General features: G+C 49.8%; 1 long non-coding RNA gene across 1 annotated transcript; it reads right to left on the reverse strand.

Moving 5' to 3' along the window:
- Window positions 1–6,429: 6,429 nt before the first annotated feature.
- Window positions 6,430–10,172, reverse strand: LOC112953630. Its single transcript, XR_003250589.1, has 3 exons — window positions 9,969–10,172; window positions 7,796–7,873; window positions 6,430–6,613 (listed from the first exon to the last, which is right to left on the reverse strand). It is a non-coding gene; the product is annotated as an uncharacterized LOC112953630 (long non-coding RNA).
- Between the last annotated feature and the right edge of the window lie 4,681 nt (window positions 10,173–14,853).

The raw sequence follows: 14,853 nt of genomic DNA on the forward strand, positions 1-14,853 counted from the left end.
GTTAAAATAAAGAGCGTAGCGCGGTGCTGCTGCAGTGAACCTCCCCAGCATTGCCTCCATCCTAAGGAGGAGGTGTCCACCTCTGGAATTCGACTTCGGTGGGATCCCCAGCGAATGGAGCTTCTCCTCGTGGGCAATGGGATTTCAGCTGGTATAAACACCCAGGACACTGTCTGCATGCCCAGGACTGTGTCCTGCTATGCTATAGGTCGACCAGCTTGTCTATGGAGCTGCCCTTCTAGGTCACTTTTCTGAAAGGCCGGTGTCATTTAGCACCTCCAACCTGGCTGGGAAAAATACAGAAATACCTGAAATAATGGCATTTTGTAAAGTCCGTAGGGGCACTAAGGTTTTTTTTTTCTCTTTTTCTCAGGAGTCTAACTTGGTGGCAGCAGCTTCTGCTGTACTTTGGCATCACCTCTGTGTCCTTTGAGCTGTTTTCTCCATTATATGCCAGTGCATACACTAAAATAGACCCCCTCCCCCCCAGTAACAGACAAAACCCACTAAACAAAATGCCCTGGTGTGCACACACACACACGCACACACAAATACACCCCTTTCCCTGGAAAACAGCCCACAGAGGCTGGTCAACATCCGAGCCACCCTGTGCATTGCTCATGGCTTGATCATGGTGCTACAGCAGCCCGCAAAGCCTCAACTAGAAGCAGCTCAGGGTGAGATCCCCCATGGGGGAAAGGAAAAAAGAAACCCAAATTGTTCTTCAAGCCCAAGCAATTCTATTAATGTCTGTCAAGCGCCGGGGTCCCGGCTGCCGTGAGGCCACGGGCCAGGGGACCCTTTCTCCACTGCCCTGTAACATTAGCAGCTGCTTTCCGTGCACAGCTCCTGTCCAGAGCAATTTCATGTGGCCCATTCAATCAAACAGAAATGGTACAGCAGCCACATGATCGGAATGAAACCAGGACAGGAAATACATTTTTGCAGGCGAATTTGTCGCTTTCTTTCACTGGAGCCCTTTGGTACTTTGCTGCCATTCCTGATGAATAGCTGCTTCACGGAGGAAATACGGCTATTAAGGCAAACTTAACTTTCTTTGCAGTTTAAGCATTTAATTTACTGGAAGGCTGGTGAAATCCAGGCTGTCAAGATTCCTTTAGTCTTAGCACGTTGTTGTTGTGTTTTGTCTTTTTAATTGGGCTGGAATTGGCTGTGTTTAAATGAGGGAGCATCTGCGAGAGTTGGTAGGAAGGGGGCAGGCTGGCCAACCTCTGCAAGAGCCAGAGCCCATCCTGGCACCCACTTTGTGCTGCTTAAAGGGAAAAAAAAGAATAAAATAGAATTAAATTAAATTACACCCTCCTTGCCCCCCAACAAAACAGAGCTCCTTCTCTGAGCAGCAGGGTAAGAGCACCAGCAGCTTCAGGAAGCCGTTTGTGTGAAGTACAGATTTTTTTTTTTAAAGGGAAAATGAAGAGCATCAGTTCCTACAGCCTGCTGGTCACAACTCTACTCCCAGCTCAGCCGCTTCTGATGAGTCACTGACTTCTGCGCCAGCCTGACCTCCCCTAATTGGGGGCAGATTAGCCGAAAGGCATTTTTAACCACTCCATCAGGCCGTGGAGAGCAAGCGGCCACAGCTGGGTGCGATGACGAATTTCCAGCGCTGCAGGACACAGGCCGGCCTGGGCCACGAGCAGAGCTGTGAACAGCGATGCCACCCTCGCCAGTGCCAGCCCAGCCAGGCTGGTGGCAGAGACAGGGACCCTGGCAGCCCGATGCGGTGCTCCCTGGCAGAGGAGACACAAGTGCCGAGCCCTGCGTTTGCGCTGACAGGTAGTCTGGGTTGCACTTGACTGGGGACAGGCAGCCAAAGGCAACCATGTGCAGCAGAGTCAAATACCATTTTTAGGAGTGGGAGCTGCATGTGTATTTCAACGGTGATTAAAATAGCTGCGGACCGAGGCACCCTGATGATTAATGGACATTTTCTGTGCACCGAGGACGCGCCGTGTCCTGCAGACTCCGCTTCCTAAGAGAGGCCCATGGAGTACAGTTTGGCCAAGAGATCCTGAAGACCGGAGCACAAATTGTTGGGTCAGCTTTTCCTCTCCTTTATGTTGCATGTCAGCTATGCCATGAGGCTTGAATTATGAGCCCCTATTTCTGAAGCGTGCAGTGCATATTAGGAGCCATAAACCAACGTGCGCCAGCGCTGACGGCTGCCGCGCAGGCAGGGGCCGAGACAGCGGCGCTCGCTCCTGCTCCCCACCAAGCCCAGCTCCGTGGAGGCCACAAAACCAGCTATTTTGGAGCTTCTCCGTCCTCTTGAGGCCCTGCTCCAGCACCGGCCCCTTTGGGACACCTATTCCAGCATCGGCAGCAACAGGACAAGGCACAACAGGACAGTCCTGTTCTGGAGCAAAGAGAAACCTGAGCAGGCCACAAGTGGGGAACTTTGGGGAATGCCTTTTTATGCCTTTTTTTTTTTTTTTTTTTTTTTTTCCCCCCTCCCCAGCGGCGCAGTAGGGTGAAAACTATCAGCCATAAAAATATTACAGTGGATGCTGTTAAACAAATCATCATTTGTCAACAGGTAGCTGAATTATATCCAATTCAGCTGACAGAGCCAAAACTGTTTTTTTTTTTCCCCCCTACTAGTCATGTATAGTAAGAGCTGGCAAGAAACTGGCAGCCCCGGCTGTGCCGGGCTGATCAATGCGGCGGCGAGGCCGGATCGCGGGAGCGCTGCAGCCCGTGCAGGAATGTGTTGTACAAACGCCTGTTAACAGCCTCCGCACAGGCGGCAGAACTGCCTGCTGGAAAAGTACTAGAAAAAAAAAATGTTATTTAAATAAGACACAGATTTGCTAGGACTATCAAAAGAACATGTCAGGTTTCAGGCCTAAGAACATGAAATCACCCCCGAGCAGCAAATGCTAGCGTGCCCTGCTTGTTGAAATGGAGAAGCCCGAAATGTCCCAACCAGCACTAAGATACGGCAAGGCAAGCCAGAGCGAGAAACATTTTTTGTATTTGTTTCACAGCTCCCAAATTCTGCTGGAGGATTTTCCACTCTTCCAGATGTCTGCCGAGGGAGCAAGCCATCCTCTGCTTGTGAATGCGGCGCTGCCTCCGAGCTGCTCCAAGCCCACGGGGCCATCCAGGATGGAAGGCAGGGTGACAAGTGGAAATGTCCCGTCAAGGGGCTCCTGCTTTGGGATGGAGTGAAAGGTGTTGCTGTCCTGTGTCCTGCGCTTCCCGCGGCTCTGGTTTGGCCTCTGCTTTGCAGGCATTTTATTTTTATCATGGGTAAGAGAAGGAATGTGTGTGTGTGTGTGTCTGTGAGAGACTGAGCATGGGGCTGCAGCCTCAGCTCAGTGCAAATAACAATTTGGCCGGAAACCTGGAGTAGATTAAGTTGCTGGGGGGGAGGGGGGTTTGGGGGGTGGTAAATGCTGAATATTAAAACATTTCAATCTTTGAATTCTTTAAAGAAGCAGCTCTGAAACAAGGGAGCAGCCTGACAAAATTAGCAGGTCCAAAGTGCTAAAGGCATCAGCTACGGGTGACTTGTTTATTGACTGAGATTTAAAAGGACTTTTTATTATTTTTATTAGTGGCCGTGTATGTCAACATGCTATTTTCTCAATGCACTTTGAGGCCAGATTAGCTAAAGTTTTAGGTGTTGGCAGACTTGCTACAATAGAAGGGAAATGCCAATGGAATAACTTTAAACATGATCCAATCCCCGATGATTCATTGGATGTGTTAAAATTTCCTTTGAGACCATGTAAGTAATGCAGGGACTGGAGTGCAGCATGCCTGTGACTCAGCTCTCTGCGAGGCACCCGGAGGATGTCAGAATTACTCACTGGACAGGAGGAATCTCATTTATCTATTTATAGGCAAGGCCGAGATGAGCTCGTACCATTGAAGAGCTGAGTTTGCCAGTTCCCATAAAGGGAGAGGGAGGAAGAAGAGAAGACCTTGTTTCAGCTGCTGAAATAAAAGCTTTGGTATCAGCCTCTCAGTTTCATTTCCATTTTCAAACCCAATGGTCTGGCCATGTTGTCTCGCCCAGTGGACTCAGGCTTGGCATGTGAAAGCTGGTGAAGACCAAGGCTCCAACCCACAGCAATATGTTCTGGGGGGGCTATGTCTATAGCAGCCTGTGTTTGCAGCCTGCACTGGCTCCAGCTCTGCTCCATCGCTGGGCAAGCCTCGGTGGGGATATGCAGGGCTATTCCTTGCAATTCCCAGCTCCCTACCCACGAGCCAGGAAGCCAGGAGTCTCCGTGGCAGAGCCAGTCCCCCACTATTTCAGTCAATTACATCATATCTCCCTTTCTGGCAGGCAGCTCCAGCACTTCATTTTACATTTCCAGCCTTAATGGCAGTTGTTCTTGTGCCAGCATCGTAATTTAAATGCTTCTCTTTTTCCTCTGATCTTCACCTATCAGATGTATTTACTGAAAACAATCCTATCTCCTCTTGCCTTTGTTTTGAGGAACCAAACAAATGAAGCTCTTCTAGTCTGTTCTTGTTCTGCACCCTCTGCTCGCCCTCTGTGCCCTGCTCCCTACCTGTCCATCTGCCTCCGACACAGGGAACCTGTTGCTCCTGGACCTGCCTTTGCCCTCCTGTATCACAGTGGAGGCTCCCAGTTATCCCTAGGAGTGAGCAAGTCCCTGAGGATCATTTTTTCTCCCCCATAGCCCTCCTGAGAAATGGGATATGCTGGTTATTAATTTCCAAGTGCCTGTCTTTAGACTCTGTATCTTCTGTTTCAGGCTAATCCTGACGTTAGTTTATTGCTGATTGACACTCTGGCCCTGCCATGTACTAACAGTGTCCTCAGCCCATTGCTTTCCGACATTCCTCCCAAGTTATCAGTGAAACACGTACACCTGATCTCCAGCCCGACCCTGGAGGAGCTGCACTTACTGCCTGGAGTTTCCCAGTTCCGCAGGGCTCCGTGTCCTCTCCCCGTTAGCAGCTCCAGCTGCACTAATCCCCCTCTTCTTAACTTCAACTGGTGATTTCCCATGTGGTCCAATATCAGATTCTTTGCTCGAGGCTGGCTGGAGTAAATCACCAGAAAAAAAAAAAAAAATCAGTCATCAAAGAAAAATATCAGGTTAAGCTGAACCTCCTTAATGTGCCAGTTCTTTCCAAAGCTGGAGATGGAAACCTGCCAGTGCACCTTGATCTGAGTGCGTTGGCTTCTCTGAGCCTTTCCTGCCGTATTCTATGCAATAATTTCCCTTCCCTTATGTATGTTCTCACTAAACATCCTGCCTCTGCTCTACTGAAAATGTAGGTAGTGTATTTTTAACTCGGTTTTAAGCCCTGTGCAGACTATTGTCACTCTCCACCCCTGTGCTTCACACTATATATTGACCAACCACATTTCTCCTCCTCTTTTTTTTTTATGTTTATCTAGCTGAAACCTTCTGCCATTGGTTTTAATTTCCTTTTCAAAGTCTAAAGCAATTTGACTTTTGACATTTCTCCTTCTACCTCTACATTTGCTGAGCTGGGCAAATGGAAGCAGGATGGCTGAAGCAAACCTGCCGCTCGCCTCGCTCTCCAGCACTTCTCTGGTGCTGCCTTTGTGGTCCAGACGACAGGACAACTCCAAAAGCAGGTCCAGAATCACTGGGCTGGTCCAGAATCACACCGAACCGTCCACTGTGTGGGACTTGCTCGGTGAACCCCTTGGTTTGCCCTGGGCAGTAGTTGGGGGTCTCCATCAAAGAGCAAAGCAGATGATTGCTCCTCACCATGGTTCCCCTCTAGAGAGCTGGTTTCCACTTGGGTTGTATGAAAATTCCCACTCCTGAAGCACCTCTTGCTGGTCAGCCCTGTCCTGGTGAACTCCCCACATGTGTTTGGAGCTGGGTCTCTCCCTCTCCTAGCTTTGGAGTCGTTCCTGGCAAGGTTCATCCTCCTGTTTGTTTCACCTAGTTTGGGAACCCTGGTTTCCATCCCATTCAGCTCCTCAGCACAGCTCATTCCACTAATTAGTTCTCTTGATTTCTCAATATTTGCCCTTTTGGAGATGAGGACGCCTTGGTGTGTGATTACAGATAGTGCTGGAGATTCAGTCCTAATGAGGCACATTTAAAAGTTACTGCTTCTAAACCAGAGTCTTCAGAGGCTCTGGCTGACTCACAGCTCACTGCTCTAGGGACGATCTCCCATCGCCTTCTGTGTGTGACTCCCATCATCAAAAGACAGCATTAAGGGAATGAGATAATACAAGCATCTTTGTTCCACAGACAGCTGAGACACCCAGAGCCTAAAGGGTTTAAACGCTACTCCACTGCATGAAGACTTAATGAAGTAGTGAGGGAGAACTCCAGCATGCTCAACCACACTGAATTCACTGCAGCGGTCCATGGAGGCCACCTGCAAACAGAGCATCTGAATTGGGTTTTTACCTTGAATTCCAGCTCCTGAAGAGAGAAAAGTGCATCCACGAGCTTTGCACAAGGCAGGCAGAGGAGGCCGAGCTGCAACTGGTATTGGAAAGCTCTAGAAGAGAGGATGCTGCCCTCAAGAAACTTCTGGAAACTGTCACTCAAACATCTCGATCCTGGGGAAGCTATTGCTCCCCCAGCGTCAATGGGAGCATGTTCAGAACCACCTGGAAGAGACGAAATGGAAGAGCAAATTTCTCCCCTCTCTACTCTCTCTCTAAGAGGTTTTGGATGGCAGGACACGGTGCCCCTCTCGCAGGCCATGCCAGCCCCACGTGCCCCTGCTCCGCTGGGCACCTACTGACCTTGGCACTGGCACAGGGCTCATGTGTTTTTCTAGAAGAGTAACCTCCTTGTGAGCAGGCTCATTGCTTTGGGAGACACAAAGCAGTCTTGTCTTCCAAGTGTCCGAGGCTTCCTTTCACGTCTGTTTATTCCTTCACTAGCATTTATTTTTGGCATTGAAAGAAAAACACAACTCCACATTAAAGGAACAGCATCCAGTTAAAGCCCACAGGGACCAACCAACAGGGTCGAGTGCTAGAAGAGTCTGTCGCCTGTTGGCCACAAAACTGCTTTCTAACGAAAAAGGGAGCAGAGCAGCCTCAGAAGCACGTAGCACCAGTCAAACGTGCCACAGGCTGGATGGCCGAGGCTTGTTTTGCCTCTGTACTAAGTAACAAAAGTCCAGGGGGCACATTTTTATCTGAATAAAGACTTCTATAGAGTCTTGCCAGCTGTAATTACCAAGGGAGCTCTGGGAAGCTAGACACGACCTGGTATTGAGTTTGCAACTCCTTGGCAATCTCAGCCACATGGTGTACCCGGATCAGGAAGAGAACACTTCACCCCTCACCTGCTCTGGCTCCACGGCCATCATCTAAGAGCAACCCCAGCCCCATCCGCCGTCACCGAAAGCAGCAGGACTGGCCACAGGCCTGACTCCTACATCCACTCTTTGCCTTTGAAACTCTGCTGACTTGCACAAAATCAGAGCTGTCGGCCCTGGATATTGGTGAGGGCAGGACTCGGCGCCAGGAATGGGTGTAGCAACCCTTGGACACGATGGAAATAGGAAGCTCTGGACAGGCGGTGCGTGGCGTGCGCGCTTAGTGAGTCCACACTGTGTTAATGGTGCCTTGCTCCTAATGGAGTAAGTGCTTCTGGATGCTCGGCTGCCTTTGGCAAGGGGCACTTTGAGAAGGATAAAACCGCATTTGCATTGCTGAGAGCCTCCCTGTGGTAATGAGATGCTCCCCACGGGACACTGGAAACATCCTGGTATTGTCTTTGGAGAAGATCTGGGGCGAGGGTCTTACCTTGCTAAATGGTATTAACAAAACGCTTACCTGTGAATAGCAACTTAGTCCAGACCCAGGCTTTAGAAACACAGAGACAGCTACAGGTCCTCCGATTAGTCCGTGAATCTAGGAAGAAAAAGAATAGGCAATTTTGTATTTTTTACTTTGCATATAAAACATCATTAATAGCAATTAGGAAACCAGATGCATTGTATCAGTAACTGACAAATTAAGAATTCGGTGATGGTTGGTCAGGAGCTCACAGCCTCCTTGCAATACCAATAATGATTATTTATAGCCTACTGTGCAAGGAAATTAGTCCAGAAAAACTGAACAGTTATAATGTAATATGGTCACCCAAGGGAGAAGTCTGGTGCAAGGTGCAGGCAGCCAAGATATCACACCATTTTCTTGTCTTGATTTAGAAACCTTTTTTCTGTAAATAGTGCTTGTATATTCTGTACAAAATGTCCTAGCTCCTCTATAACACATACTCATTTTATTCCCATTGAATTTCATTGAAGTTACCCTTGATTTATACTTCAGAGTGGAGGCAGACACATACTGCTGCTTTATATACAAACTCCTTAGCTGTCTATCCACAGGGCTGGACAGCTTTGCAAGAGAAGGAGCTGAGAGGCGAGCAATTAGCTTCAAGGCCATTACCAGGGCATCTGGACACGCTATTTGCAGTACGGACACAAGGAATGAAAGTCCCTGCCCTTGAAAATGGCTCACAAGGAAACCATGCAGAAGGTGGCAGGTAAAGGAGCTGCAGAGGAGAGCAGCACGTGCCCAGCATCAGGTGGTGACAGAGCGAGGCAGGATCAGGGCACCTGGCCGAGACCTGCCTCGTCCTTTCTATTCCTGCACACGGGTGCAATTTAGCTTTTCTTCTCTTATTTTTCAAGAAAATGCTCTCCGAGTTGTGCAAACAGATTCTTTCCTGTGATTATACCTGTCTCCTGTGCTAAAGACGTCAGTCTTTGCACACATTGGATCCTAATAAAGAAAAGCTCTCCTCTCTAAAAAGAACAACTTTTCTGATTTTTCTTTTTCACACAATTCTTTCTCCCCACATCTGCCCTTGCTCAGCCCTGTGACAGCTGGCTGATGCACTCCCAACATACTGTACAGCACATTAGCAAAAAATTGCTCTCTAGAAAGGAGAAATTATTTTGTATATTTCCCATTTCCATCATTATAAAGATCTACTAATCATCTTAAAAGAAAATAAAAATTTCTACCCCATTCCCAGACTCCTTTTACTTTAATATGCTGGCAGTGAGGATATTAGGATGGGATACTGGGGATATTCTGCCTTCTCTTCCAGCAAAGGGAATTTTCACTGTTACAGCTGAGAAGAATTGGGTTTTCACCACCATTAAGCACTGCCCAGCTAATCCAACTCCATTATTTTCTTTATAGAATCAGATTGTACTAGTCTAGTCTTAACAAAAAGAAATCAAGATTAAATGCAATATATTCTGAAACAATGGAAATTCCTAGCAACAGTTGAAAGAGAAGTGGAATTCATAAATGCCTCTTTCATCTTTATCAAATTACTACTCAGCGCAGTTACTTTCATTAATAACAACATCCCTTAAACCACATTGTGAAAATCCATTAGCAATAAATGCTTTAAAACGTACATCAGGCTGTAACAGATGATTTATTGAAGGCTAAAACAATTAAATGGTATAAGCAGAGTGTGCATTTTTATGGACCGTTGAGCTTGCCAGAGTGCTGTTATGATATATTCAGAAATAGACTGTTGCATGGAGTAAGTAAACTTCTTTCTTGGATTTAGCCACCTATGCCAGCAAGGGGTAATGCAAGCTAGGAGCATCCTTGGGGTTTTGCTTCATCTCAAGTGCCTGCAGAACAACCCTACCTGCTGCCCATGGCCACTGCCGAGGTTGCTCCGCGGCGCTTGCTCCGAGCCCGGAGCACTGCTCTGAGTGAGCCTGGGAGTGCATCACCCTTGGGAACTCGTGCAGCCGTCCCCAGGAGGGCCAGGCTTCCCCAGCCGGGCCTGGGGCAATCGCACACTCTGCCACAGAAGGCTACGTGGCAGCCTTATTTCTTATTTCTTATTTCTTATTTCTTATTTCTTATTTCTTATTTCTTATTTCTTTAGAAATAAGAAATTTTCTTATTTCTTTAGAAATTTCTTATTTCTTTAGAAAGCATTAAGTGTTGGTCACTGCCACGTACTCACAGGGAGAGCACTGGACACCGGGGTCAATCCAGAGCTGGGATTTCTCCGTCGTGTTCCTGTAACCTGTGGCCAGCCTTGCCGACTGCCACCATACTGAAGGTCCGTGCACTCTCCAGCACGGCTGGATCCATCGCAGCCTCCAGCAGAGGATGGGGTTGAAGACAGATCAGCTGCTGCTGAAGAAGGTGACACACAAGTGAGGGCTGCAGTGAGGGGATGGGGTGACAGCCACAGTCACTCCTGCTGGCTCCAAATCAGCTCTTCGTTGATGGCACCTTTGTAGCTCTTGGCGTGTCCTTCTGAGCTCAAGCTGGGGCAAGAGGCATCCGCTTTGCTGCTCGGAGGGGAATGTTTGGCTTCTTGGCATGGCTTGTTTGCCTTGGCGTTTGCTGCTCGGGCTCTGTTATGAGAGTAAGCAATAAAAGCACATTAAATACTAGCAACTACATTAAAACAACACGGAGCCTGCAACGCAAACCAAGAAAAGCAAGGGGGTTGAGCGAGGGGACCGTCGGCTCCATCATCCCCTCACAGCGCGGGCCAGGAGCGGAGCTGCCCCCATCCAGCCGCCCCAGCAGCACCAGAGCCAGCCAGGCTGCCAACACCGACCGGGTGACACAGCCGTCCAACCTGGCCGGGCTTGACCTCAAGGTCCTAGCTCAGCTCCATGCACTGGGTGCTTTCAGTTCCTCCCCAGCTTGCCCAGAGCTTCTCGTGCAAAAGCAGGTCCCACAGCGCTGCAGCTCCTTGCAGACATCAAGAAACCCTCCTTGGCCTTGCTGCTGCGAGGTGGGACTGCCCTCTCCCACCCCTTGCAGTCTGCTCATGCTTTAGTGGCATCTACCAGAGCCCCCCAGACCCTGCGAGCTGTTGCTTGCAGCAACGTGGAATATTTCACCTCCCTCTTCTCTCTAGCAAACGGCTCCCAGGACAACTGCGACGCTGCTGTCGCCTCTCGCGCTGCTCAGGCCAGATGGGCCAGCCACACTTGCCCTGGTTTTGCCCAGTCGCTGCTTTCTTTTCACCACATGCTAAAGGAGAAGTTTCCCTACCCACAGGGAGGCACTGAGAGATGTCTCCCGCCCAGGCCAGCATTGCTGCTCCACCCCGGCTTTCGCAGCTTTATCAGATTTCTTGGTTTCTTCTTTGGCCTTGAAACAAGGCTCCTGGGCTCCTGCCATCATTCACTCGCCCATTTCTGAACCTCATTTTAGTCACCGCTGCATCACCGCAGTTCTTCAGTGCCATGAGACTCAGGCACACACTGGGCGAACATCAAGGTGGATCAGGATGGTGTCCAAGCATGACCACAACACGGGATCATCCCGGTGACGCAGCGAGGGTGCCGGGCGGCAGCCGCCGTCAGCACCTCCATCGTTCCTGCTACGAGACTTTGGGAAAGCGGTTTGAGCTACAGGACCTGGATCACTGGCTTGAACAATGTCAGCACGTCCCTCCGAGGGCATTTGCCCCCCCATGCCACGAAATGCCGAGTTATTATTTAACAGCAGACCTCACACAGAGGAATGCTTTTCTGCATTCATGACCTCTAACAAGTATAAGAATTGTTTACTATACTCTGAGCACTCCAGAGGAGCTATAATGTGATAATTATAGAGAAACCCTCCTAAAAATATATTTCTGATGCATCAGCAAAAACTCAGCAGGCCCCTCCAGCTGGCACCCAGCGCAGGAGCTAAGCCCAAGCTGAGGCTCGGATCATGCACTGCATTTTGTGCAGCTGTGCAAAGGCTCCAGCAAGGAGCTGTGCAGCAGCAGCCTGGCACTTACCAGAGCAGGGCAGGAGGAAGCAGAGAGGCAGACAGGGCAGGACACACGGGCTCTTCCCTCACTGCCTAATGACTCAGGAAAATATTAGGCACACGTTTGAGATGGACAGAAAAGGGTACTGGAAGTCCCTGTTGACATTTGCTAATCTGGCCACTGACTTACCAGTATCTGGTTTTAGGTCTTGCCTGAGCCCGGGCTGTGCCTGCTTCCCAGAACTGCCGACCCTCTGCGTTTTTCATGGAGAGAGGTGATTCATTATTATTATTTTATTTTATTCCAGCATGCTAGAATAGCAGCTGGAGGCTCCAGCAAGAATCAGCTCCTCCCTGCTCTCAGTTCTAGTAAACCCTGACTCCTGCTCTTCAAGGAAGCATTTACCAGGGCTTCAAACATGTCCTTGTCATAGCAGAGCCACCAAAAGTCCATCCCTCAGTCAGTGCCACTTGTGTGCTGAAGCTGCTCGAGCTCATCACAGTTGTGTTAGCTAATCAGCGTGCAATGGGCAATGCCAGAGGTGCAAGTGTCTGCTGTCCCTGAACAGCAATTTGAGGAGCCCCCCTAGGTCCTTCAGGTGGTCCCCAGCACCACTCTAACCACCCGCATGCCTCAGTTTCCCCACCTGCCAAGGGGTCAGAGCAATGATTCCTCCCCATGGGGCTGTGCTCAGCTTGGGAAAATAATTCCCACACCTTGAACGACGGCTTCTGTGGAAGCACAAACTGTCTTTTATCGCTTCGATTAAAAACGCGTGTGCTTTACACTCCCCAGGCTGTTTCTGCTTCCCCAGCCCAGAGATATGGCTGTAAAAAGAGCGCGGCTCTGGTGGCGGGCGGATCTTGGCAGCGCTGGAGGAGCGCGCGGGCTCTCCAGCCCTCCTGCTGCACACAGGGCTTCTGTGCGACCGCGCGCGCTCTGTTTGACTTGCCTGAACTTGAACCGTCACCGCTGATGGATGGGCTTCTAAAAATACCCCACGGCCATGGCTGGGAGTCCAGGAGCTCTTGTTGATTTAGGTGGAGACCTTCTCGCTGGGAAGAAGCTGAGGGACATCTGACACGCTGGCTCTTCCGCCGGCACCTGGAGGGACAGCAGAGGACCAAGGAGCTGTGGGGTGCAAGGTAGAAACTGCTGCAGCAAGAGCGAAAAAGCTAAGGACGCGGGAAGGTGCAAGCAGGAGCCGAGCAGTTCCTTGGGGGAGATGGATCCAGCCTAGGAAGCTGCGCTGGAGCACTAGGTGGGCTGAGGACATTATGGGGAAGAACCAGGCACCGCCATGGGCAGATCTTGGACCTGTTCAACCACTTATCCCCAGGCAGTAAAGCAAGGACAGACCAGGTCGACAATGGGGCCTCCTCTGGGTTCCCTGGAAGACCCTGGACATCCGTGGCCTCTCTGGATTCAGCCTTCCCCATAGGGATGAGGAGAAGCGACTGGGACTCTGCAGGCCAGGGCTCAGCGGTTGCTCCGCGCTGGCAGGAGCACGGGCCATCCTCACTGCAACAATCTTGCCTAATACATGATCTCATTTGCCTTTGTGTTTGCTTCTAAATAGGGGCTATAAAGCAGGCTCTCCGCTATCCCACTTCATTTTATTTTAGGGCTTGTTATGTGGAAAGAGGAGGGTAGTTAAACTGTCTTTTTAATTAAATTCCTTTAAATCTTTGAAAACAATAAAGAAAGAAAGATAGCAAACAAAGTAAGACAGAATAATTAACATTTGTATGAGCAGAGGTATTTTTTCCCGTAACACATTTATATATAAATCTCTTTTTCAAAAAAGTGCAGAATTTCTCAGTGGCTCAGTCTGTCTCCTGGGTAACTTTGCATCTCACAAGAGGAGCCTTGTGCCTCCCGCTCCTTAGTGGGACACGAGGCTTGGGAACTCTGCTGAAATCCTGCTCGAACTAAAAAATATTCCCCATTTCTGCAAACAATATTCCCTTTAGCATCTCCGCAACTTCCCCTTTTCTTCCTGGCCCTCAACCGGCGCATTTACCAGCCCAGCTTCCTCATCACTCGAGAGCACTTCCTCCACGTTGGCCGCGACAGCTCCTCATTTTCCCTCTTGGAAATGGCCACGGAGACCTGTTTCCTTGGTGGCGGTGGGAAAAGATGGTCCAGTAGAGAGGCCTTGGAAGGGCCATGCGGAGCCAGCCCTGACCGTGTTTCCCCACAGCTGCTCCTGCCCCTCGACATCTCCAGCATTTCTTGTGCATCCCCTAAAGGGAAAAGGTCTGTGCTCTCCGTGACAGGGTATGTGGAAACACGAGGTTTTCCACCCGTTTCCTGGGTGCTTCCCTCCACACAGAGCTGCTCCAAGTTAGGGCTGCTATCCGGTGCAGCAGCTGCAAGGTTGTGCTCCAGGACTTTCCCACCCTTCGCAACACGAGCGGGGCTCACATGCGCATCACCCCAAAGACACCCCAATGACAAAGCAGGATTAATGCAGGGAGCTGGACAAGGGCCATTCCACAAGCCCCTGCCCTGTCTCTGGCAGTCACAGACCCTCCATCCCAGGGGAAACAGTGCTGGATAAGCTCAGGAGCAGCGGGTTCCCGCTCGGCCCTGCGCTCCGCTTGCTGCCGCACGCCAGGCTCTCGCTCCTCCATCTCCGTCTTTGCTTTGATCCCTTTGCAGGGATTGCAGCTGGTAGTAAAATGCCTCCCAAATGTTTACGGCCCCAATTACACCTGTTCCTTGAAGGATTTCACAGGCAATAGAGCCGTGTTACTGGTTTCGCATTCACCTTTCCTGCCTGGGGTCCGGATTGCTCAACCATTCGAACCCAACAACCAGGGTATGATTTCCGAATGCTCCTTAACAAGAGTTTTAAACTCCAATCATCCCCAAATACAGGCATTCAAGGCAGGCGACATAAAGTCTTTTTAGCTGGCTGAACTTCCAAAAAGGGGGGGAAATGTTTCTGTTCCCATTGCCTCTGTAAAGGTATGGGATGAGTATGGCCAAGAGCACAAGTCAGTTGTGGTCAATGCTGCAGTACCTGGGATTAAATCAATTCCTCCCAAATTAAGGCATTGCCAGGTTTGCATGCACCCCCTCGAGCTCTTAAGGGGAAATTTCTGCTGCCAGAATG

This window comes from Nothoprocta perdicaria, unplaced genomic scaffold (assembly GCF_003342845.1).
Source record: "Nothoprocta perdicaria isolate Ctin4 unplaced genomic scaffold, notPer1 scaffold_46, whole genome shotgun sequence".
Taxonomy (NCBI): Eukaryota; Metazoa; Chordata; class Aves; order Tinamiformes; family Tinamidae; genus Nothoprocta; species Nothoprocta perdicaria.